Here is a 26,923-nt window from a genome sequence, read left to right on the forward strand (position 1 = left end):
TACCCAATGGCGCCTTACACCTCTGCATTCGCACTAGCTCTCTACTTTAAGGAGAAGTATAACCAAAGATGGTTTGGCTGTACTTTTGCGGAGTGCAGTTCGTTCTGAGTTCCTGTGACCCATTTTCAGCAGACAGCAGGCAGAAGTCCGCTGTTTGATGATGTCACAGAACAAGCCCAGGCTGGGCAAGATCACGACAATGAAGTCACGATTCGCCCACATGCTTGGACCGTGACCCGGCCGCTCCTGCCCCCTCCACAACCCAATGCCCCAGAGAGCAGAGAGCCGTGGGAACTGAGCGATATAACACCGCTGATCGCTCTGTTCTCACAGCTCCCTGATGTCAGTGTTGGAGTCGGCAGGGGACAGATGCTGCATCCAGGTTAGTAAAAGTAGGATTAAAAAAAAAAAAAAACAGATTCCCATATTTCCCTTTTAAGTTCTAAAGCTGGCAAGCTGATACTAATTTGGAAGTATAATGAATCTTCATATCTGTGTGTTTTCCCTGTGTTTTTGTGTTTACATCTAGAAAAGTAGTATTTCAAGTTCCGGCCCAGTTTTGGAACCCGACTATTTGTGCTGTAGTTCTCTCCAAAACTGCAGCATACAACATTAAAGTGGAAATAACCTACCACAGTCACCAAATCAAATGACAAGAGTGAAAGAAACGTTACATTCTGCATAAAACTATTTCATTTTGTATGCTTTGCCTATGTTTTGCACACAGCACTAATAATGTTTTGTACATATTCACATTCTTTGGAGAAGAAAGTGACCTTGTTACCTTAGAGTTAGGTTCACACCTGTGCCGGTGGTGCTGCTGCGGGACCCGCACAAATTCCAGCAGCTGCAAGCACCCGCACAGTAAAAACACAGGACCAGTGGGCCAGTGCCATTAATCCTAATGGCAAGCCTGTAGTGCTCATGCGTACTGAGCACACAAATAGCTATGTGTATAGCAGCCATTTTGTTCATGTCTCAGCTCATCTCAGCCATGTTGTCATGTAAAGGGCATAGGACACAGTGACATTTTCCTCTCTCCCCCCTCCTTTCAGTTCATACAATCCATAACCCTAAGCAGCATGGCAGAAATCTCTTATCAATCTTATTACTCATCTCAGGGGCTATAAAACTGTTGAGCTTGATTACTCGAGGGACAAGAGAGTCAACAGACATTGGGTCATAAATACCGCAGTTGGAATCTGTACAATATACATATCTGCCTCTCGGTAGAATCCATCATCCCAGTATATTCCATAACTTCTAAAATAAAAATAGTACAGCCAGCATATACTGTAGACATTTACTTTCCTCAGTTCATTTGTAACATTTCAAGTCCAGATACTCTTATGTCAGACCATATGGGGAACCACTGGCATCTCCTATTCCTCCTAGGTAAAGTGGACATCTGAGACCTGTCATATTATTTTGAAGCAAATTTCAGGCTGCACAACTGCAGGTTAGCAAACTGTAAATTGTAGATATTAAGAGATATGAATACTTCTAGAAAACTGTATCTGGGACGTGGTCATAAACATGGTGACATCCCAGCAACCACCCCTTAGACCAGATGATTGGTCAGATGGTCTCTATCAACACCCCCTTGATGTGAAGAAAAGTGGAATGCAGTCACAAGGAACATCTATCTGTGAAGTTTGAGAACCAATAACACCTTGCTCAAGGACTGAACTCTGCTGAAACGCTTACTTTTCAACTCTTTAAATTCTCTATTGCTTCATTAATCGCTTTATTGCTTGTACCACCCTTTTTCTGTAAACATTTTATTTGCACCATTTCATGACTTTTACATTATTAAACCCTATTTTGAAAAGTGTTAACATTGTCTCCAACGCCTTCAATGCAAACTAAAAAGTCCCTGTCTCTTTAAAAGCACTACTGTACAGTATAAATCCAATGAACATACCTGTCTGCGGTGACAGTGTTTGTTACAGTTGTAATCTAAAATCATAGTTGCTATTGCTAAGATTATGAGTTTCCTCCTCCGTCAAAAGGTGGTGGTGGTGGTAGCTTAAAGGGTAAACTTAAATGGCTTAATTATTGTAGCCCAATGACAATCACTCTTAGGTTGCTGGCACCTAGATTGTAGTCCCACAAGCTGGAAAATCTTTGTGCAGGGTGCAGCTGAGAGTGGCAATGTTACGCAAGTGACAGTGCAGTTAGAGATTGGCCAATCCTTTGTTACGAGTTAGTGAGGGATCTGATACCCACATTCGTGACAACACCGCCTGCACTGGAAATCGCACCCACAATGTGAATCGTGTTGTATTCCCAGTTCCTGTGCAGGCTGCGAAATACAAAGTAGTGCATGGACTTCTTTTCTGCGTTTCACAGGGCATGGCAGCCCATCAAAATGAATGAGCCGTCGTGACCGAGCAAACGCTGGCCGCACGGCCCACACAAGTGTGAACCTAGAGTAAAAGTACAATTGTAATATTATTGTGCTACCTATGTAAGCATTACATTGAAAGTATGTAATTTACATACAGTGCGGTGTGGTGTGGTGACAGGTGTTTTACTGCATTGCAAAACAGCTGTCACTGCAAGGACACACAGGAAACAATTGCTTTCTGTGTGTTCCATTCACACTGCAATGCAGCCCGGAGCTGCACTACAGCGTGCTGCAATAAAATGCAGACTTACTGCATTTACCGCATGGCACTGTACAGCAAAGCAGTGCATCACGCTGCTGTATAGCAGCATGAAAGAAGTGTACTTTTGTACACTTCAAATAAGGTGAGCGTGATGCATTGATTCGTGTACCGCATTGGCCCCTACCGAAGTCAGGAAAGAAAAGCTGCCAGAGAGGTAAAGCACTTAAGCAGCTGTCAGTTCCTGTGTGAATGTAGCCTGATTCTGTCAGTCAAAGGGTATTAAAAGAGAAGTATGGGAATCTTTTTTTTTCATAATCATACTTACCTAGGTGTCCCTTGGCGGCTCTAAGACTGAGAACCGAGTGATCACACACTGCTGATTGCTCAGTTCTCAGAGCTCCCTGAGCAGAGAGCGGGTGACAGTCAGTGGAGCGCTGGGCTGTGGAGGGGGCGGGCGCAGCCAGTTCAGTCTCTCAGCGGCTCGCTAAGAGGCTGAGCTGGGTGCCGGACTGGGCATGTGGGAGGATCCCGACCATATGGTCGCAATCTTTGCTGAGCCTGGGCATGCTATGTGACGTCAGCTGACAGCGGGCTTTAGCTGAAAACGAACTGCACTCCCTTAATCCACAGGAGAAGTACAGCAAAACAAGCTTTGCCTGTACTTCTCCTTTAATGACAATGGGCTGAGCAAAACCATGATTTGTATGATGTTGCAGATGATACTTTCTTTTAGGTTTTAATCTGCCCAGCTTTCCTTCCCTCTTTCTGATTGTGGGTGAATGAAGTCTCACACACAGCAGGGAATATTGAAGGCAAGGCTTCTGATATATGGGCAGTTACAGGTACACCATGCATCAGCCACATATCTGCAAGCTGCAAACTGACCACACAAGCAGAGACCTGCTTCTGTGCGTGGCATAGGACATGTCGATTTGGTCAATAATGACCCCACTAGGTGACCTTGCCCCTTAGTTTACTTCACCTGAAGGGTAAACCTTCTGGTGAAGGGGGGGGGGGGTATCTGAGGCTTCCCTTCATGGTTAAAAGGGGCTTACAGATTCTAGTAAGCTTCCTGCCTGTAGAACCCCACAACCACTGGGCCAGAGTTGTGGTGAAGAGGCCCTCGTCCTCATCAACATGGGATCAAGATGCTTTGCCAGGAGGGGAACCCCCTCATGTTGAGGGCATGTGGCGAAGTATGGTTCAGGAGGGGGCTTTGGGGCACCCGCATGCTCTGGTGTGGACTGGGTGCGGGGGTCCCCCTAAAAACCATACCAGAGCCAAAAGGGTCTAAGGATTCTGTGGGGGCCTCATGCCATTTTTCAATATTTTTTGGTCCCTCTTACAATTCATGGCAGACCCGGAACGCCTGGTATGGCTGCAGGAGAGCCCCACACTGACTTTTACATGTCCAGACTGCTTTGTTCACATTCTGCTGTCAGTGCAGCAATAAATCACTGGTTGTTATGGGAGTCAGCCGATGCTTGCTTCTTACCAATCAGCTATTAAAGTCCAAAGAAAATCACATATTTGTATAATAAAATCCTGCACTACTAAAAGAAATAGCGCAGATGGCATTTTAATAGCTTTTTTAAAATCAATGAATAAAGCTTTTGCAAAATACTGCTATTTTATTGCAGTATTTTATTGTTAGTGAATTGAGCCCAATGTCCGAAATAACAGATATTTACTGCCCCTGCTAGATTTATTTTACATTATGGAAAAAGCAGCAAGAGGGGAAGCTGGGAACTATGGCAGTCAGTGCCGCTTCAGACTACTGCGATGCCAGACATCGCATGTAATTCGCACTGCATTTCTGTTCAGATCACATGCAATGCCTGTGCGATGCAATTTCAGCCATAGAAATCACCAAAATGGTGCAGGACCCTTTTTTTGGTTCGCACTGGAATTGGATTGCATTGGTGTTCACACCTATGCAATCCAATTCCTGCACCATTTCACAATTCGCACTGCGATCTGCAAACCAGATCTGGGGGTGTCAATAATATTACATTGACACACCCCCAGCAATTCGCAGATCTCGGTGTGAACCACTGCGCGATTCTGGTGCGATGCGATAACCGGCACTGAATCGCGGGGTTTCCCACATCGTACCAGTGTGAACGGGGACTGAATCTTCCCTCTGAATACATCTGAGATCTAAAATGAAAGTTCATTCAAAATGTTTAATTTAGTTTTCCTTTAGTGCCAGTTGGGGGTGTCAATGTGACGTTAACAACACATCCAGACTGGTTTGCAGATTGCAGTGCGAACTGTGAAATGGTGCAGGAATCGGATCGCATAGGTGTGAACACCCATGCAATCCAATTCCAGTGTGAACAAAAAAAAAAAAAATCCTCCTGCACTATTTTACAGTTTGCATGGCTGAAATCGCATTGAACAGACACTGCAAGTAATCTGCACAGCAATGCGGTGCGAATAACATGCGATGTCTGTTATTGCACTAGTGTGAACCACCATTGACTGTGGCGGGTTCAAAACTGCTGTTTTCCTATACAGGGACCCCACGGCCCGTAATAAAGATATTGGCTTGTTAATGCCTGCTTTTTCAATGTCTTGTTTGTTTTGAAGAAAATTCCCCATTAGAGAAACACAGTCAAGTTCAGGCAGTACATTTGGGCAGGGAAGGGAGTGGCAGTTTCGAACTTTCCAAGATCTCTGTACTTGGAATATAGCAGTTTCCAGACTTTCCACCACATCCAAAAACAGCAAAGCAGATGTAAAAGATTTCATCTATCAGGCACCCTCTGCTTGTGGAATATACACCAATGCATTTCTTTTGATTTTCAGCTCCATTCTAGACACTCATGACCCATGATGGCTATGATTAAGGCTAACAGTCACAACGCGTAAGCCCCTGTATTTCCTGTACTCCACCTGCAATAAAAATGCCAATATTCAGAAGAACGAGTCTCTGGCCTTTGCCTCCTTTTTTCATGTTGCTCGGGTGCTGGGAAGACACCACAGGCTAGTGCTAGCAGCTAGTATGCTTGCCCTCTCGGAGAATTGGTCCAGGCATTGACTGTCTTTCCACACTCATGATCCTGCCTGTTTATTAGTTGTGCCAACAAATTTCACATTTACAAAGGCTAATTTCACCCAGCAAAGTATTGTACCAGCTCCAAAATTCTTGCCTCTGTGTTGCTTTTGAAGTACAGACCAACACAGAGGTTGAGAAGTATGGGATAAGAGTCTGCATAAGCATCAAAAGGACTTTTTATAAGACATGAGGTTCTCCAATGTTTGGCACAACCTCTGCAGTGAATTCATCATCCGTTCCTGTAAACGTAAACATCTCTCAAGCTATACAGAAGGTAAAGGCAGGTTTGGTGATAACAACATAGACCAGCAGATCATCTGGTGTCTATCTCTATGATGACTGCTTCCTTTGTCCATGAGGAGCATAAATAGGGCCTGCGTCTAAAGTTTTTGGGCTTGAGCTGAGGTCAACAGTTTGATACCAGTTTGAGATGTTTTTGAAACCATTCAGACATCACTGATGAGTACGTTTCATGTAGATAAAGTCGGCAACCATGTGAAGATGAATAAAATGTCTCTTTATTTTGTCCGAGTATACATGTTCCAACCAGAGCCAATGCTTCTGTGTTTAAACCAATCAAAGCCTTACTCATAGTTGAACTGATTAAGGCCTTGATAGGCTGAAACCTGTTAGTAAATGAGGGGACAGGGGAGACAGCGCAACCACTCTAGTGTAATAAGTTAAAACTAATTTTCATTAAATAATTAAAACATGTATATTAACTAAAGTGCTTGAGAAACACACATGTAAAAACCAAGGGGAGGATGAGCCTGTGATAACAGCACTGTCCAAATATGTGCAGCTGGATGGATTGATGAGCTACTGAAGACAGTTCGGGTCACTGTGCCGCTGGCTGCTGGATCGGAAGCTGGTCTGACAATCTGACATGCATGATGAGCCTCGGTTTCCTCGTGTTGAAAGAGCAATGAATGGTGTATTCCACCTGTCTGCGGTCAAACCATTCATTTGAAGAGACATCCCTTTTCCTCAGCTGACCCCTTTGGGCTACCCACTCTGTTTAAAAAGCCAATCCAAGACCCCAGAAACCTGACACTAGAACAAGCTGTGCAGGCAATCCATCCTGGGAGTGAGGAACCATCCCCATCTAGTGTGGCACAGCGATCCGGACTGTGTGTCTAAAGTAGCTCATCCATCCATCCAGCTGCACGTTTGGGACAGTGCCGTTACTACAGCCTCATCCTACCCTTGGTTTTTACATTTGTGTTTCTCATGCATTTTTGTTTACATACAATAACATCATCTGTGTTTTAATCGATTTTGAGTGGTTGAGCGCTGGTAGCCAAGCACCTCTTTTAGCGCAAGGCATTTTTTTCTCTAGCTTTAGGCTTTTTGAAATGCGTCAGTGTTGGCTTTGTTTGGAACATGTGTACTCCTTAGATAAAATAAAAATACATTTTATTCATCCTCACCCGGTTGCTGACTTTATTCACATGGAAGGACTCTTGTGTTGCGGGGTGGAGCCTGCAAGTCAGGCGCGGTGATTGGAAACCGCAAATTCTTGCCGGCCCTGATTGCATGATTGGGTTGCAGTGCCATATTATCTTGCATGTATCATTGACGAGAACAATTGATCTGCAATTACCCTCCTTCTGGCTTGAACTTACCTGCTTCAAGCAGCCCAATGACACAGATTGCTAAAGGTTGACAGATATTGACCTCATTGCTGCATTATCAGAACCCACTGCAATATTCTACCAGGCCAGAGTGACACACACATACTTTCTCTTATCCATAGAAAAGGGAGGAACCAGTGTTAGATATCCACAGATTTTCCATTTACTAAAAAATCTGTGCCTGGAGATAAGTGATATGACACAAGGAAGTACTAATGCTTGCCATTTAACTTAAACAAGGCAATATTCTAGTTTTAATATTACAAGGTAGGTACAGATCTGCTACATTGCTTGCAAATACCAAGCTATGTGTCCAGTCTTAGCCAAAAGCAACAGTCAGCATATAGAGATACCGCACACAAAATTCCATAAAATAGCTTCTGTAAAAGACACAACTGACTACTTAAGCTGGCCATAGACAATTGGAATCCCAGCCGGTTCAGCAGGGACCGAGCGAGACTCAAATCATGTATGAACAGGCTGAATGTACCGTAGGTGATCGTTCAACTTGGATACAACCAGCCTGACAAGTTTTACGTGCGATCATTGCTAGCGGCCATCATAGCCACCAGCAGTAATCACTGTATTCTCCTGGTGGAGACAGCTTCACTCACCGAGAGAACACAATGGTTCCGTGGGAGGGATTCCCCCCATCAATACTGGCTGTGTAAATGGGGGAAATCGAATACTGGCAATAAAAATGTACATACTATGGCTGCTTCCGATAAGGGGCCCTTGATAGCCAAAGGTGGTTAAGAAAAAAAAAGTACACAATAAAATGAAACTGAAGACAGGTGAGGTAAAGGGAAGGAATCATGGGAAAGTTGTTCTGAATACCTTTAATGCATAAGATCCAATGCAATTTACTAAAACTGAAGAGTGCAAAATCTGGTCAGTTGTGCATGGTAGCCAATCAGCTTCTAACTTCAGTTTGTTCAATTAACTTCTTCCCAATAGTATATATATATATATATATATACGGTGGCAAGGAGGCTCTCCTGTGCCAGATCATGTACTAGGCATGCGATTCAGCACTTCTGGGTAGGGGGCGCACACACACGCCTCGGCTGTGCTGTGAGAATGCACAGCTGATGCTGATCGGCGGGTGCTTGCCAATGGATGACCGCCAGCACCCGTCGACTGGCAGGAAGACACACAGGACAGCTAGTTTACATAGGTAGAGCCCTGCCCGGTCAGCGGGGAAGTAATGGATTTTCTTCCCCACAAAGCAGGGGTTAAAATCTATTACATCCCTTAGTAAAAGCACCACACACCCTACACCAAAACACTGGCAAGGCCTACATCTAACCCCTTCCAGCCAGTTTCATTAGTACAGTGACTGTGTATGTTTTAGCACTGATCACTCACTGTATTGGTGTCAGTGGTTCCCAAAAAGTGTCAGTTAGCGTCAGACTGTCCGCTGCAATATCGAAGCCCTGTTATAAGATGCCGATTGCCACCATTACTAGTAAAAAAAATAAATAAAACACAAATTCCAATATATATACCATAGTTTGTAGATGCTATAACCTTTGCGCAAACCAATCAATTTACACTTATTAGGATTTTTTTTACCAAAAATATGTAGCAGAATACATATTGGCCTATATTTATGAAGAAATTTCATTTTTTTCATTTTTTTACTGGATATTTTTTATAGAAGTAAAAACTATTGTTCTGTTTTTATATATTTGAACCTTTCGTTTTAGTTTTCTTTGCACTATGAACAACAAAAAAACGACAGAGGGGAGTAAATACATTCATAATAAAAAAGCTCTGTGGGAAAAAAGGGCATAAATTGTATATGTGTACAGCATTGCATGACAGCACAATTGTCAGTTAAATTAACGCAGTGCTGTATAGCAAAAAAAATGGCCTGGTCATAAAGGGGGTAAATATTCTGGTGGTCAAGCGGTTAAGCTTTGACAATAAAACCTGGAAGCTGATTGGTTTCTATGCAGAGCTGCAGCTGATTTTGCACTCTCCAGTTTTAGTAAATCAGCCCCATAATGTCTTCACTATTAACAGTTTTGCTGTTTTTCATGGAAACAAAAAGAATTCTAAAAAAAGCAAGTTTAGACAAACCGCATGATTTTCAGAAAATAAATTCAACCCTTTTAATCTGCTACAGGACACGGCAACATTCTTTATTTCTCTTTATATCTTCCTAATGAATTCTCCAGAAGCAAAGCTCAAGACAATATCTTGTATGTGCTTCACCGATGGTAACTATTATCTACGGTTTTCTTGTAGAACATAGACAAAACCATATCCCATTTCATCCGTAAGGCGCTAAATATTATCTTGGCAGATCGTTCTGAAACTCACAGTGGAATTGTCACAATCACTATACGCAGCTCGTTCGTGGAACTTGAAAATCATGTGAAATACAATTATAATCAGACTTTATTTTCTTTGTGAAAGAACAAATCTATGACCGAGCATCGGTATTTGTATTCAAAGATACCCAGCACTCAGCAACTCTCATTTTTATTCTGGATTATGGGATGCAGGAGAAACAAGGTTTCATACTACTCCTGTATCTTAACCCCTTCATGCCTAAGCCTTTTTCTGACATTTGTTGCTTACAAGTTAAAATCATTTTTTTTTGCTAGAAAATTGCTTAGAACCCCCACACATTATATATTTTTTCGCAGAGACCCTAGAGAATAAAATGTTATCATTGCAATATTTTATGTCACACTGTATTTGCGCAATGGTTTTTCAAATTCAATTAAAAAAAAAAATACACTTTCATGAATTTTTTTGTATAATGTGAAAGATGATGTTATGCCAAGTAAATAGATACCCAACATGTCATGCTTTAAAACTGCGCACACTCTTGGAATGGCAACAAACTACGGTACCTAAAAATCTCCACAGGCGACACTTTAAAAAGATGTAACGTTTACATATTTAGAATCAAGCCCCGTACACACGCAGCGATTGTTGGCCGACCGATCGGCCGTCTTTTGTCCAGTGTTGTTGTGTCGGTTGAAATGTGCTCTAGACTGCACACGAATTTTGTCGGCCAACAACAACCAACTGCAGAAGTGATGTCATGTTCTGGTCTACTTTCCGTGTGTTTTTTCTTCACTGAGCATGCCGTCTTGATAATCTGATTTTTGTCGGTCGAAATCTGTTCTGACTGAGGAACAATCGGCCGTTCTGCTGACGGCCAACAAAAATTTTATAGCCTGCACGCCAGATTTTGTTCGGCCGAAAAGTCGCAGTCGGTTATCGGAAGCATCATACTAACAAGCCAATAATCAGCCGATCGGGCGGCGGCCGAAAATTCACGGCCAACAATCGGTACGTGTGTACGGGCCTTAACAGAGGAGGTCTTGTGCTAAAATTACTGCTTCAATGATTGTGGCGAAACCTCACATGTGTGGTTTAAACACCATTTACATATGCAGGTGTGACTTACACATGCGTTCCCTTCTGCACCTTAAATTTTCCTAACTTTTTTTTTTTTTTTTTTACACGGTCCCTTATTAAAAAAAAAAGATCAATGTAAACATCCCTTGTGACAGTAATAGGCAGTGACAGGTGCTCTTTATGGAGGGATCTGGGGACTAAAAGACCCCAAATCCCTCCTCTGCACTTAAAAGCATTCAAAACGCCAAGCTTGGCTGTTTTGAATACTGTCATTTGTTTGTTTTTTTTTAAAATCGGGAGCCTTTAAGGCTCCAGTACCCCAAAGTGATGTCATGACATGATCGTAGACCCAATCAAAGCCAAAACCAGCCGCTCACTGGATATTTGCTCTTTTCGGACCACTCTCTATAAACTTTAGATGGTTGTGCATGAAAATTCCAGTAGATCAACAGAAATACCCGTCCGGCACCAACAACCATGCCACATTCAAAGTCACTAAATCCCCTTTCTTCCCCTATTTGATGCTGGGTTTGAACTTCAGCACATCTAGATGCCTAAATGCTTTGAGTTGCTGCCATGTGATTGGCTGATTAGCAATGTGTTACCAAGCAATTGAACAGGTATACCTAATACAGTGGCCAGTGAGCGTATGCTAACCACAAACCTGAGTCTCTCTCAGCAGAACAATTCTCCAAGTAATACTTAAAACTGCATTAGTCGATTACGGTTACTGTTACTAAACTTATGGAGTCTGTGATCAGTGAAGTTGCTTGTCTAAAGAAAAGGCAGTTAGAGCCACTAAAAAGGTACTAAATGCGGCCAATATCTAATAGTAAAAAAAAAAAAAAAAAAAAAAAGTATCCAATTTCAGCCAGAAGAATTCTACTTCCAAATCTTTGCAATGGTGAAAAAAATAGAAGAGAATTGTACCAATGTGGAACACAAATATTGGAATCTGAAGATAGTTAATGACACTGGCTGCATGTTTGAGGTGGTTGTCCTGCTGTAAAATAAATTTGGGGCAAATCACACTCCCTGATGGTATGACATGATGGAAAGGTATCTGCCTGTATTTCTCAGCATTGAGGACACCATTGGTCCTGATCAAATCTCAAATTCTATTTACAGAAATGCAGCCCCAAACCTGCAAGAAACCTCCTCCATGCTTCACTGTTGCCTGCAGACATTCATTATTGTCCTGGTCTCCAGGCCTTCAGCGGCAAACTGCCCCCTGCTACAGCCAAATATTTTAACTTTTGACTCATCAGTCCAGAGCACCTGCTGCCAATTTTCTGCAGCCGATATATAATAGAAAATGCTTTTTTTTTTTATTTAGATCGAGTACAGTCTGCAGAAAGACAAAAAACAAGGAGATACACTGTTTACAAGATTCAAGGGTTTCTTTTTTGAAAACGCTAGTTACCAGCTAAGCAGTTAGCATTACTCATCTGATTTCTGGCAATCTGATTGCTGCATCAGATGTTCTCCATTTATCTCTTTTATCCAGGCCTTTCTGTGTACCTGGGTGGAGAGAACTATGCTGGGCTTAGAGGATGATGTGCTATTGCCAGAGTTCAAACACTTATATTCTGTTGGCTTACAATACGATCCAAAACTTGGGACGCATGCAGGAAGGAAATGTGTACTCGAGCTAAGACCTAGAGAAAGAAAACAAATAAGCAGTGTCTAGCCCCGAGCATCAGTGCCTGACCTCACAAATGCGCTTCTGGAAGAATGGTCAAACATTCCCATAGACACACTCCTAAACCTTGTGGACAGCCTTCCCAGAAGAGTTGAAGCTGTTATAACTGCAAAGGGTGGGCCAACTCAATAGTGAACTCTGTGGACTAAGAATGGGGTTCCATGTGCGTGTAAAGGCAGGCGTCACAATACTTTTGTATGTATATATATGTATATATATATATATAGCACTCTTATATCAAAGCAAATTTCCCCATAAGAAATAATGGAAACTCGGATGATTTGTTCCACAACCATTTATTCATAAGTCCTTCAGTTTATAGTTCATATAAAGAGATTATAGCAATGTAATTTGTTGTGTAACCGTAAAATGTCCATCCACAAAGGACAGCCTCCACAAGGGGATTAGAAGAAAAATCTAGCAGGAGCTACAGAGTATAAAAGAGAAGAGAGGCGCCTCTAAGTCTAGCAATAATAAAAGTTCAACATTTAGCAACTTACATGGTTGATGATTAAAACAGGCACATCTAAGTATGTAGGTATCTGGGGTAAAGCGGTCCACATAGACCAGCCGGCTCTCACCGCTGTCAGTCTGCAGTCCTGACCGGGAAGGCTACCCTGCAGTAGAGCGATCTGAAAGAGGCTTAAAGCGCTCGTGGAGCGCAGTGTGGAAGGGATGACGTCGATGGCGGTGCAGAGGATGGTCTGGATGGACAGCTTTACCCCGGATGCCGGCATACTTAGATTACATATTTAGTCAGGTTGAAAAAAGATACAAGTCCATCTGGCTCAACCAATAAAAAACAAAAAAAAAAAACAGTAAAGAAAACCCAACCATACAATCCCATATACACAATCCTATACCTGCAGTTGATCCAGAGGAAGGCAAAAAAAAACCCTAAGCAAAGCATGATCCAATTGCTACAGCAGGGGAAAAAATTCCTTCCCGATCCCCCGAGAGGCAATTGGATATACCCTGGATCAACTTTACCTATAAATGATAGTACCCATTTATATTATGTACACCCAGGAAAGAATCCAGGCCTTTTTTAAAGCAATCTAGTGAGCTGGCCAGAACCACCTCTGGAGGGAGTCTATTCCACATTTTCCCAGTTCTTACGGTGAAGAAACCTTTCCGTATTTGGAGACTAAATCTGTTTTCCTCCAGACGTAAAAAGTGCCCCCTTGTCCTCTGTGTTGATCTCAAAAGTGAATAACTCAACACCAAGTTCACTATATGGACCCCTTATGTATTTATATATGTTGACCATATCCCCCCTTACTCTCCTTTTCTCAAGAAAGCATAAATTCAGTTCCTCTATTCTTTTCTCATAGCCGAGCTCCTCCATGCTTCTTTTGGTTGCCCTTCTTTGCACTTTCTCCAGTTCCCTGATATCCTTTTTAAGAACTGGTGCCCAAAACTGAACTGCATATTCCAGATAAGGTCTTACTAATGATTTGTACAGGGGCAAAATGATATATTTCTCTTTGGCGTACATGCCTCCGTTAACACAAGAAAGGACTACCAGAACATCCAGATCCTTCTCCGCTATGGATTCCCCCAGTTCTACTCCCCCTAGTATGTATGATGCATGCATATTCTTAGCCCCCAAGTGCATAACTTTACATTTATCAACATTAAACCTCATTTGCCACATAGTTGCCCAATGAAACAGTGCATTAAGGTCAGCTTGTAAGTTGGAGACATCCTGTAATGAAGTTATTCCACTGCAAAGCTTGGTGTCATCTGCAAAGACTGAAATGGTACTTTTAGGCCTCTTACACACGATACTCCTGTTTGAGCGTCTCCTTTTTCCGCCGTAAATTTGTCTTATTGAAATGTGCGCATTTTCGCGCAGATTCACGCAAATTTGCGTCTTTCTGTGCAAATGTATTCCCGTGTTTTTTTTTAAATATGCAAATTAGCATTTTTCAGATCAACAGTATGTTCGTGTGCATTCATTTGTGCGCAACTGCGCGTACTAGGCATAAATTACTGTCCAAAAATGCAGATTTTTCTATTTTGTTCTTACTGAAGAATACGCGGCGCTCATTTACACGCCTGTGTGCATAGGCACATTACAATGAATGGGCTGGATTTTAGCTCAGAAAAAAAAAAGCTGTACAGTACTGAGCATTTTTAAGCTCCAGTGTGCAAGATGCCTTAATCCCAGACCCTATATTGTTTATAAAGATATTAAAAAGTAAGGGTCCCAACACTGAACCGTGGGGTACACCACTGATAACCTTAGACCATTCAGAGTATGAATCGTTAACCACTACTCTCTGAATTCTATCTTTTAGCCAATTTTCTATCCATTTACAAACTGATCTTTCCAAGCCTGTAGACTTTACTTTACACATTAGTCGTGTGTGGGGAACTGTGTCAAACGCTTTTGCAAAGTATACTATGTCCACAGCCCCCCCTTTGTCCAAGGTTTTACTTACCTCCTCATAAAAAGAAATCAGGTTTGTTTGACAACTTCTGTCTTTCATGAATCCATTCTGTCTGTTACTTAAAATATTTTTTTTCCAGCAAGAACTCATCTATGTGGTCTTTTATTAAACTCTCCAATATCTTCCCGACTATAGAAGTTAAACTAACAGGTCTATAGTTACTTGGCAAAGACTTTGAACCCTTTTTAAATATAGGCACCACATTGGCCCTACGCCAACCCAGTGGTACTATTCCAGTCCTTAACAAATCCCTAAAAATTAGAAACAAAGGCTTTGAAATTAAATCGCTCAATTCTTTTAGGATGCGTGGGTGGATGCCATCTGGTCCAGGCGCTTTATCCACCCTTATGTCTAAATATTTCTGGACCATATCACTTTTGAGCCATTGTGGATCATTTGGGGCTGTGTCAATACCATCCTCATTATGGTCATGAGCTCCCCCATGCTCCTTTGTATACATAGAGCTGAAGAAAGTATATAATAAGTTTGCCTTCTCTTTGTCCCCAGTCACCCACTCCTGATTATTTTGTAAACGGCCTACATGCTCAGACCTAACCTTTTTACTAATAATATATACAAAGATTTTTTTGGGGTTTGTCCTACTATCTTTTGCAATCTGTCGTTCATTTTTAATTTTTGAATCCTTGATTTGCTTTTTACATATTCTGTTATATTCTTTATAACAATTAGACAATGATAGTGTTCCTTCATTTTTATATTTTTTTAAAAGCTTTTCTTATTATTATTTATAACTGCGCCTCTTTTATTCATCAGCCATGCGAGTTGCTAAATGTTGTACCTTCATTAAATGTAACCATATTGCTACACCTCAAGGCACCTCTCTTCTCTCCAATACTCAGTTGTGACATGACGCTACTTGTATATCAAGACATCGCTTGTTTATTAAATCAAAAGTTATAAAAAAAAATGTGCTTGTCTTGCAAAACGCTCTCAAACCAAGTTAAACATAATCCAAGGTTTACTCTATCTATCTATCATATATATATGTAGCAGAATTCCCAGCATAGATGCTGGCTGTGGGTCCCCCTGGGTCACCGGGTGCAACAAAAGTACCTTTGAACATGTTTCTCCAAGTGTGAGCACTGAGATAAAAACCAGTCCAGTATCTTTGGTTTTTTTTGGTTTATTTAGGAACTTGGATGGGAGAAGGGATGAGTGGGATACTCCTACAACTGAACTATACACAACTTGATGGGGACTCTGGATAAATGCTGCTTGATGCCGATTAGCGCTGGCTCGACGCTGGTTAACGCTGGCTGGATGCCGGTTAACGCTGACTTGATGCTGTAACTTCTTGTTCTACTGCGGAAGTCCCTTTTAGCTCCCTGAAGTACTCTCGTCTAAGGTAGCTACTTGTACAACTTTGCTGCACTGCCGAACAATTCAGGGCCCACACTGGCGCCCCCTTTCACTTCCCTATCTTCAGGGCTTTGAACACTTGGCACTCCCTTTCACTGCCAATACTACTAGTTAGCTGGCTTCTGGATCCCCTTGACCTTCTGGAGTGGTCCCCTTTCCTAGGCAGACCCCTGGGCAGATCTTGAGTACTCACGATACTGTTTTTCCTGAAGACTTCTGCCCAGCAGCTCCACTCAGTCAGCAAGACTCTGGACCCCTCTCTGCAGCACAGCTCAACCTCTGGTCCCCTTAGGCTGACTGCCTACACCACCTTCACTCTCTGAAAGGAGGAGAGACAGCGTCACCTCCTCCTGGGACTTATGCTCCTGCCAAAAGACACTCTGTCACATGCTCCCCACAGATTGATATCCAATCCCAGGGTGCATCATGGTAGACCCCACCCATTGAGACAGTCACAAACCCTGGTGTGCCATTGGCTAGTTTCCTCTACTGACCAATAAGATCCCTCATTGGACACAGTGGGAGACTCCCCAGACTCAATAGACACACCTGGAAACATGTGACAGCTAGCGAACAATTCAGGTCCCCCTGATACGCAGACAGGGCCACATATGCATTTCCCTAGCACCTACCTAGAAGGGTGCTACATATACACACACAAATACATACACACACAGTATTTTTTTTTCTTATTGTAGGTATTGGACCTTGTTTATTGCGATTTGTTTCTTAATTTCTCATTATCCAATAAAGTGCATCATTGTTACATAATATAAAAGGCAACCTTTTTCCTTCTTATTGAAGAAACAACTGATAGCTGGAATAGATGAACAGGGAAGGACTCTCCAATGCTAGGTCAAGTGTGCTGACAAGGATCAATGACTAACATAGGAAGAGCATCTGTATTGGACTATTCAAGTGATTCAGTGCTGTGTAATAAGCCAAAGGTGATGGGCGCTGCAGAGAGCAGTCAATCCTCTATCTTTCTTCTACAGATAAAGAAACATGCAGATGGTGTTTGGTAATGCATCACATTCCTCCTTGACACACAGAGATTATACGAGCTTGCAAATATTCAGAGGTCATGTGCCAGAAAAAAACTGGAAAAGCTGCCCCTTTTAGCTTCATTACCAACATACTTCAGTGCACTAAAAATATTTACCGCCTGCTGTGATGCAAGTGGATATTGTGCTTCATTGATAAGAATTCTAGCAGATCTTACATCTTGAAGGAATCCAGACTTTAGTTCAGTGTATTTATTGACAGATGGTGGAGATATCCTCCTGTAAATTTGGTACTTCAAGAACAAAGGGAGAAAGGAAACAGTTGAAGCCAAGCACACTTGTGTTATAACAGAAAGGAAACATTAAAGATGGCTGAAATTAAGAAATTTGAGCATTTGGACCCCTTCTTCTAAGCTCTCTTAACCCGACGTGAACATCCTTCACTCATTACTAATCTTCCCATTATGAAGTATAAGGTAAATATAAAGTAATTGAGAGCCCCATATTACCACTATACCTGATCACATTCTTTGTCAATAAAAATACCAAAGCCAGTCTCCTAGGGCCAGTCCTCTGAGCTAGACAGGGTGTGCTGCATGCACACATACTAACAAATATGATGCTGGTAAAGAAAGGATAAACACGACCTTATCAGTCTGCTGCTGTTCCTTTATTGTCCAATCATAGGCTAAGGCTCGGTTCACATCAGTGCGCTGGCAGACATCGTATGTGATTCGGAGCGCACTGCTCTGAAAATCACATGCAATGTCTGTGCGATGCGAATTCAGCCATACAGATAGTATGGCTGAATTTGCATCTGATTCGGCACAAACACGCACAGGACCCTTTTTTGGGTCCGCACCAGAATCGGATTGCATGGTGGTTAACACTTATGTGATCTGATTCATGTCCGAATGTCAGTTCACACTGTGATAGGTGAACTGATCTGGGGGTGTCGTTAACTTAGAAATTGACACCACCAGCGATTCGCATATGGCAGTGACTGTGAACTGCCTGTGCTGGGAATGCGATGCAGGAACACGCAGTAGATTCGCAGGGTTCCCGCATCGCATATGTGTGAACCGGGACTAAGGGTAACAAGCTCTTTTGCTAAACTGTAATTACCAACCTGGCTATGCTATCTGGTAGATTGGCTAAACAAATCATTGCAAAGCCAGGAAGTGACGACGGGCCGTGGTTGCCGAGGGGAGGAAGAAGTAAGGTAAGTATTTTCTTCTCTACGAGGTAAGTAAAAAAAAAAAAAAAAAAAATGCGATTATCCATTTCTTTTTCAGGTGACCCGGAGCGAGAAGATGGAGGTAAGTATCATTTTAGGGTGTAACTCCACTTTAAGCATTAAAAAGCCTATTCACTCTAGAAATGAATTAAAAAAATTGGCAGCTACAAATCCTGTAGCTGCTGACTTTTAATAAAAGGACACTTACCTGTCCTTACCCAGTCCTTACACTGTCCTTACACAGTCCTTGCACTGTCCTTACCCAGGCTAGCACTTCACTGCGCAGGTGCGAGCTGTGCTTTGGTCTCGCAGACTTCTGGGACCTGTGACGTGTTCCAGAAAGCTGTGGGTGACAAGAGGGGGGCCCTAAGGAGCAAGTATCTGGCAAAACTAGGTGCCCAATCCGACGCATAAATTACATGCCAAATGTATGTGGTGTTGGTGTGGGGGGGGGGGGGGGGGGGGGTTGGCAAGGCGGACTTAAGGCGTTAGTTCCCCTTCTGGGTAAAGTTCCTCTTTAAAGTGTAAAGCTGGCCATAGACCGTGTGAAATGCAGCCAGTTCAGCAGTGAGCAGCGGAATTTTGATGCGTGTGTGGCCAGCCACATTCTAGAGAAATTTGTGATCAGAATGACATTTGTCACTCAGGACAAGCTGGAAACGTTTGACAATCAGCGTCTACAGCCGCTGATCAGTGAATTCTAACAGAGGAGAGTCCTGCTGTCAGTATACAAATTTCCCACTGGGGTGGATTCCTCCTTAAAACCTCATTTGTGCGGATATCAGAACCTGTTAATTTTTTATTTTTTATAAACCACCTACGGCCAGCTTAACAGTGCCTTTGCTTTCTATTTGTGACACTGAATGGGACAAATCTTTACTGAAATGTAGACTTAGGTATAAAAGTACTCATTTTTCCAACCCTGACTTCCAATGTGGCACTTTCAGTAGACCATTCAGTTATGTCCATTGCATGCCATTGCACATATACTCATCAGTAGAAATAAGCTTGGGTGCGAACTCACCACAAGTCAAATTTCCGAACTCGTATTTTTTTTTTTTTTACTTCAACATGCTGCGGCCCAGTCATTCCCGCCCCACAGCTTACCCATTTATGTGAACTCCTGGACCAGAGTGATCTAGAGAATGCCCAAACTCATTTCCACACTTCAGTAGCCTCCACTAATCAATCAAGAAACACTTTCCAGGCTTCGCACACAAAAAACATCTTTACAACTAGCACTGATGCTGTCCTTGTGCAGCAATTTAGAACGCCTTTTGTCGGTAACAGCCATGGAGTTTTGACAATTCCAGACAGCCCTCATTGCTCTTTTCCTACCCTCTCCTGGCCTCTCCATGGTGTCCGGCTGATTCCTGGGAAGTCTCCAGTGCTCTCTGAATACCAGCAAGGGCCAAGTTACATTTGGTCCCCCAAACATCTGAACTCACTGCTGATAATGATGTGCAGACTCTCCAACATGCAACTTTAGGCACTGGAAGCCACAGAGGCAGCAGCCAGACAGGTTGGTGATATTAGGGTCAGTACAGAGCTTACTATAGAAAGCCAAGGACACTCCTAGGGATTGTTTACACTATCGTCACTCTCTAAAGAACAATCTGCATTTGGATCGCTCCTCACAAGTGGCGAGGAGGAGTGGAATTGCCTCCACGCCACTTGCTTTAACCCTATGAACCCCCGCACTAGTGCACCCATTGTTCATGGTTGCAGCCAGAGTATTCCATTCAGCAAAAGTGAGGACCATTCTGCTTTTGCAGCTAAAGGAGGAGCAATAAGGAGGCAGTAAAACTGCAGCTCAACTATGTGGTTTTACGTTCATGCAATGGCGCATGTGTAGAATAACCTTAGTGGAGTCTGTAATCACTCAAGGCTGAGGTCGTTCTGTGCATGCACCACGTAAATGACTCATTCAGGGCTGAAATGCATACATCAATAGAGTGTAATCAGCAGCAGCAGTGGTGGCACTACCTACTGGGTCCTGAGCAGCAGCATTATATACGCTGTATAGTGTATGCATGTAAACGTTAGCACAAAGGTCTTTTACAGCGTAAAATACAGTCAAATACGGCCTCTGACGCAGCTTTGTTACAGCGAAGCATTGCGGTGCCAGGCGGCGCTATGTGAATGAGTCTATAACCTTCTATACTGCTGTGTACAGATGTGTTTAATACTATATGCAAGAATGAGCCAGAAAAGTGTCAGAGGGTGAAGAAAACTACAACGCTATTACCGACAAAAGGTATAAAAAAAATGCTATACCAAGTTTAACACCAAAATGGGTGCTCATTTCATACAATCTATATAAGTGAGCAGCCTGAAAAGTGTTACCCGATTGTCTCATTAAAGGATAGGTTCACTGTTCTAGAAAAAATAATAAATTCACATATTTTTGAAGGGAAAAAAAAAAGTTTTTTTTTTTTGTCTGCAGGAGCCTGTAAAGCACCCAGCTAATCAAGTAGATCACGGGCGTAATGTGGGCTCCTGCATGTCAATGGACTCATCAGCACCCCTGCAGCCCATTGAAACTGCAAGTCCTTCAATTTTTGTTTTTGGCTGTGCAGATCGAATTAGTATTGGTTATTACAAATTGCCTGATAAAGTTTATTGATAAGACCCATTGATACTTCTTGGTTAAGGCTCCTTTTACATTAGCGCATCTCCAAAGTTGCACCATTTTCAACGTGACTTTAGAGTGCGACTTTACATTACAGAAACCTTTTCTGAAGTTGCAGCGACTTCAGTATTGTCAGTAGGAATGGCTCTTATAAAACATTACATTTCACATGTCCTGCGACTTGGAGGTATCAAAAGTCTGATCCTAAGTCGCACAAGTGTGAAAGCCTTGAGTCTACTGCTGACAGCATGTCTGGGTAAGCAAACCTGGATTTCCCAGCAGATTTTATGGCTGTCTCTGTATTTCAGGCTAGCTTGGTCAATTATTGGTTCATTCATCGCCAGTGACACGCACACTGGAATAGAGACGGGAATCGCTGATGCTGGCGCTTCTAAAGCGGTAATCATGAGAGTCTTCAAAGCAGATCATAAACACTTCCTGAATTTATTGCAATGTTTCTACTTTCCTTTTTTTTTTTCTCCTGAAAACTGGCCACATTTGCCATCTGTTTTAACAATGAATATAAATAAATACTACTATGACACTACTACATACAATAGAACACATTCAGTTGTCCATTTCATAATCATAGTTTCTAGCCACAATCCTTTATAATACGGTACACCCAAGTGGCAACAATGTTCTTTTAGACCAGCCTTTTTCAACAAGGGTGCCTTGGCAAAAATTGTATGCAAGCCAGCAGGTGGATGAAGCCTGCCTTTTAGTGCCGGTTCACATTTGTGCGACGCAGGAACACTGCGAATATGCAGCATGTTCCCGCATCGCATCCACACCCCTGGCAGTTCACACTGCCATATGCAATACGCTGGGGTGTCAATTGAAAGTTAACGACACCTCGCAGTGCGATCTGAAAGTTTGCACAGAATCGGATCGCACTAGTGTGAACCACCATGCAAACCGATTCTGCTGCGGACCAACAAAAAAAGGTCCTGTGCAAGTTGGGTGCGAATTCAGCCATACAAACTGTATGGCTGAATTTGCACCGCACAGACATCGCATGTAATTTTAGGAGCATTGCGCTCAGAATTACATGTGATCTCTGTGATCGCAGAAATGTGAACCTGCACTGAGTTACACAACGGTTTTCATTATGAACCATTATGAGTTCCTAGACACTGGCATCCTAACAAACAAGGACATCATCAGTTGATAAGGAGAATATCTGTTGCCTCCACAGCATCCTTGTTTGACTCTCCTCTGCCCCTCTCTCTCAGCACTGTAGCAAATTAGCCGACTCATGGGGAGAAATTGAGGAAGAAGAGAAACATCGGAATATTAGTCAGTACCAGTGTGCAAAAGTGTATTTGCTTTGGAAGAATAAATCCCCTCCAATGCGTGTGAAATGCATTATGTAAAACAATCAGAATAGTTTTTTACATTTATAATTTGTCTATAATTTTAAGTGGTGTATTTTTTTTCCCCAAATTAAACGGCGTCTTAACTAAAAAAAAAAAAAAAAAAAAAAGGGTTGAGAAACACTGGTTTGGACATCTAGGATACAAAGAATCTACATGCTCACAAAAAAAAAAAAAAAAAAAAGAATTAGGCCTCTTTCCCACGGCCGCTCCGTATGTCCATATATCACCCCATCCGTTTGCGGATGATATACGGACATAATGCATGTCAATGGGATTGCGGATGTCAGCGGATGACCATCCACTGACATCCGATTTGCGTCCTTTCAGTTCTGTTCCGTTTTTTGGAACGGAACAGAGCCCTATTTTTCTTCCGTTTAAAAGACGGAACGGATGCAAAATCGGATGTCAGCGGTGTCATCCGCTGACATCCGCAATCCCCATAGACATACATTATGTCCGTATATCATCCACAAGCGGATGGGATGATATGCGGACATACGGAACGGATGACACAAGTGTCATCCGTGTCCATGGGAAAAAAAAAAAGTGCCGGAGCGGAGGAAAAAAAATGGAGCGGCCATGTGAAAGAGGCCTTAGGATTTAGGCCTTTTTTGTTTTTGTTTGTTTTCCTCCTCTGAACATCAGAACTCCTGGCAGGGGAAAAGCTGCATAAAAAAGAACCTAAAGCTGCGTACCGTATTACACATGCATTTAGGTGCGTCAAGCCTCTGAGCGTTATGGGATTCTATTGGCCAGAATATTAATTTATTCTGGATACTGGATTGCATTAACGCTGAAATGCACCTAAACGCGTCTAGAGTGTTTAGGTGCAGTCAGAGTTTTTACCTGCTCTTCAAATACCCCTGTAAATGCCTATGAGTGCATGGGCACATAAGCCAACATAGAGGTGGCTTTAAAAAAAAAAAAAAAAAAAACTATTAGTGTATCTAAATCTTCTAGTGTACGCAACACTCCCCTCCCCCTAGGCTGATAATGTTGCTGTCCAAAGGTGGCCTCTGTGCGCCTTCATTCATAGTGCGGGCACTCTAATAGAGGAGGGGTATTACTGGCCAGATCACTGGGTGAAAACAGAGGGGAAAAAAACTCATAAAAAAAAAAAAAGGAACGCAGCCACCACGTCTAATGATTGGCAAGTCGCTATATTACATTATTGGTTTTGGGTTTAATACGGCTTTAAGCATTTACCATTACTTAAAGTGGAACTTTAGTCAGAAAATAAGGTCCTGCTAGATCTCTTCATGCAGGTATAGCGAAGCAAAACATTAAAAAAAATAAAAAATGCTTTTACTGTTTAAAATCCAGTAATACACTGTCTCACCCCGCTCTGCACATGCTCGGTTGTTCTCCATTATCAGGCATGGTGCCAAATTTGTAGAGGGCAGTCTGCTGACAGGCTAAAGATTTACTTCTGCTCAGGGGCTCTGGGCTTCAGCAAAATGGCAGCCTCCAGCAAGAAGAAACAGGAGCAATGCTGGAGGCAATTTACAGCATGCACTCATTTTTGGTCCTATAATTATTAATGTGGAATGCATGTTTCTTGTATCCAGTTGTTATGGATAAAGTTCCAATTTAATATACAGGATATGTGGGCACAAACATTTACAGTAGTCCCTATCATCACTGTTGACTCCAGATCCCTCAATGCAGCATCCCCAAATATCCCGTCAGGGAAAGCACAAACTGTATTAGCTTGCCACTAGCTGTCCATCAATTCAGTTGAAGGAGAGGGGAGCAGGGGAGTTGAGTGATGTGAAGCTGTATATTTGTATTGACGCACACAGAGTATAGCACAAAGCGTCTCATCAGCAAGGATCACGCATGCAATAGTGACCCCATAGGACCCGGCAAGGGAAAGGAGCCACGGAGACAAGTGCAATCGCTGAAGGGACCAGTTGCATCAGAAAAAAAGAACTTTTGATCATCAAAAGGCAAGCAGGCAAGTCGTCACCTTAACAGGTTACATTTATTAAAAAAAAAAAAATAAGAAAGGTACCTGCAGGTTCTGATCACAAGATAAAAAACCCATTAAAAATATACAAGACTTGAAAAGAAGAGGAGAAGTCATCATGCCATCCTCTTGCACACAGGCACAGCGCTGTATATATAAAGGGAGGGCTGGTGACTGCAGGCTTTGGCTGTGCTCCCTGATGGAACATATTGAACAGTTCCAGCTTCCATGTTGTGCGAGTCAGTCTGAGTACAATATTTCACATAACACAGCAGAGCCAGACAAAAAGCAGAATACGTTAACCATGCACTTACCTCACAGTTTTTTGCTCCCTGCTGTTTCCTCCCTGAGCTTGCAAAGCCAACATTCTGCGGAGACAAGGAAAGACAGTTGTGTGTTATTGTGAGCATCTGCCGTCAGCTTCGCCTTGCTAAGACAAGAAGCGCCTGAATGTTCAGCGGTGAAGGACGACAACAATGAGCGCAGCTGAGTTGCCTTACAACTTCCGTTTCAGAGTTAAAGGTGCAGTTTTGTAGCTACAGCAACTTTACATGACCTGGCAGAGGAACACTCGATGACTTGTAATGGTTCAGAGAGAACATCTAATTACACATCCACACACTTCTAATACGCTTCCAAATGCCAGGTCATGTTATACACATCACACTTCATGTTACACACAATTCAAACATACTGGGGTCCATTTACTAAACCTGGAGAGTGCAAAATCTGGTGCAGCTGTGCATGGTAGCCAATCAGCTTCCATCTTCAGCTTGTTCAATTAAGCTGCAAATAAAACCTGGAAGTGGATTGGCTACCAAATACAGCTGAACCAGATTCTGCCCTCTCCAGGTTCAGTAAGCCTGTAGTCACACAGGTTACGATTTAAAGTAGTGTGATTAAAGCCTCGCACACACGATCAGATATTGGACGATCTTTCGTCCGTTTTTTGTTGCATGCTAGTCTCATATGGAAAGTGAAGAGGTTAATTTCAATACGAAAATTCCTGTACAATAGAATTAAACTCCAGAAGTGATGTCATGTGTTGGATTGTTTTGTCTGTATTCTTTCGTTTCTGAGCATGCCTAGTCTTGCTCTTATGATTTGTTCGGATGAAAACTGTACTAATTAAACAAAAATCAGACGCGGTGTTCACATACGATAAAAAATTTTATAGCCTGCACATCCAGATTTTGTCGTCCGAAAATTCGTAATCGGCGTTCGAAAGCACCATACTAACGATCAAAAAATCGTCAGATCATTCGTTGGACAAAATTTTACTTTCAATTTTTGTATCATATTTACGGGCCCTTAGGCTTCATTCACACCTGAGCGTACCGTTTTCAGGCGTTTTTTCAGGCTTTTTTGGGGGTGTTTTTCATGTGTTTTTTTTAGGTGTTTTTTTGCAGGTGTTTGGAGGCAGGCACTGACATCTAACAAAAACGCTTGTAATATACCAAAAAAAGAAGCTCATCTACTTTTTTGAGCTTCAGGCGACAAAACGCTCATATGTGAACAGGGGCCATTGAAATAAAAATGGGATTTTGCTTGTGGGGCGTTTTGAGACTTCAGAGAGGAGTGTTTTATGAGCCAAAAATGCTCAGTGTGAACAGGGCCTTAAAGTCAGACTTCAGCACTACTTCTGTGGGATTTGTAACAACTTGATAAGACTTCAGTGCTAATTCAGTGAGAGGGGCTGTCCATGTCACAGGGAGGGACAGTGATGTTATGAATAAAAGTTTAACTAGCAAAGGGTTAATATTTAAACTTTAAGGCTACATTTTTACCGCGATTTTACAGGCGTTTTTTGTGCAGGCGTTTTTTGATTTAATAGATACCAATGAAAAACGCCTGTAATCTGCCCAAAAAGAAGCTCATGTACTTTTTTGAGCGTTGGGCGTTTTGCTTACAGCGTCAAAACGCTCAGATGTTAACAGGGGCCATTGAAATGAATAGGATTTGTCTTGTTGGACGTTTTGAGAGCTGATCCTAGAGCAGAAGAACTCCCCAAAAACGCCCCAAAACGCCTAGATGTGAATGGAGCCTTAGGGCTCAAGTAGTGCGACACAGGTATGATTTGTAGCACAATTTAAGCTGCATACACACTATACAATTGTCTTTAGATTTTTTCCTTTAGACTTACCAAAACCAAATAATATGAAGTCAGACCTAAACACTTTCAATTTGTAAGTAATCAGGACGGACCTTGCACAACATAGTTGAAGGTAAATCTAAAGGAAATCTACCAACAAAAGTTGTATAGTGTGTATCCAGCTTTACATTATAGTCTATGGCAGTGAAATTAATGGATCTAAAAAAGTTGTTTTACATAACTGTAACCATCTCTGAGTAATAATAGAATACCATAAAATATATAGAGCATTTAGATTAGAGCTGCATCAAGTAAACAATCAATATAAATAGTCCAAGCATCCTTTTAGTTTCGGATAGGGAAGGGAAGGGTTTATTTTTTATG

The 26,923-nt window shown here is 42.2% G+C and overlaps 1 protein-coding gene across 1 annotated transcript in view; it reads right to left on the reverse strand.

The window, feature by feature from the left end:
• Positions 1 to 26,923, reverse strand: part of ERBIN (erbb2 interacting protein) — a 277,776-nt gene that overhangs the window by 178,683 nt on the left and 72,170 nt on the right. Inside the window, exon 2 of the mRNA XM_082263628.1 lies at positions 24,762 to 24,815. The gene's annotated coding sequence lies outside the window, so the exon portion shown is untranslated. The remainder of the gene's footprint in view (positions 1 to 24,761; positions 24,816 to 26,923) is intronic.

The sequence above is a fragment of the Pelophylax lessonae genome (genome assembly GCF_965119305.1).
Source record: "Pelophylax lessonae genome assembly, chromosome: 1".
NCBI classification, from domain to species: domain Eukaryota; kingdom Metazoa; phylum Chordata; class Amphibia; order Anura; family Ranidae; genus Pelophylax; species Pelophylax lessonae.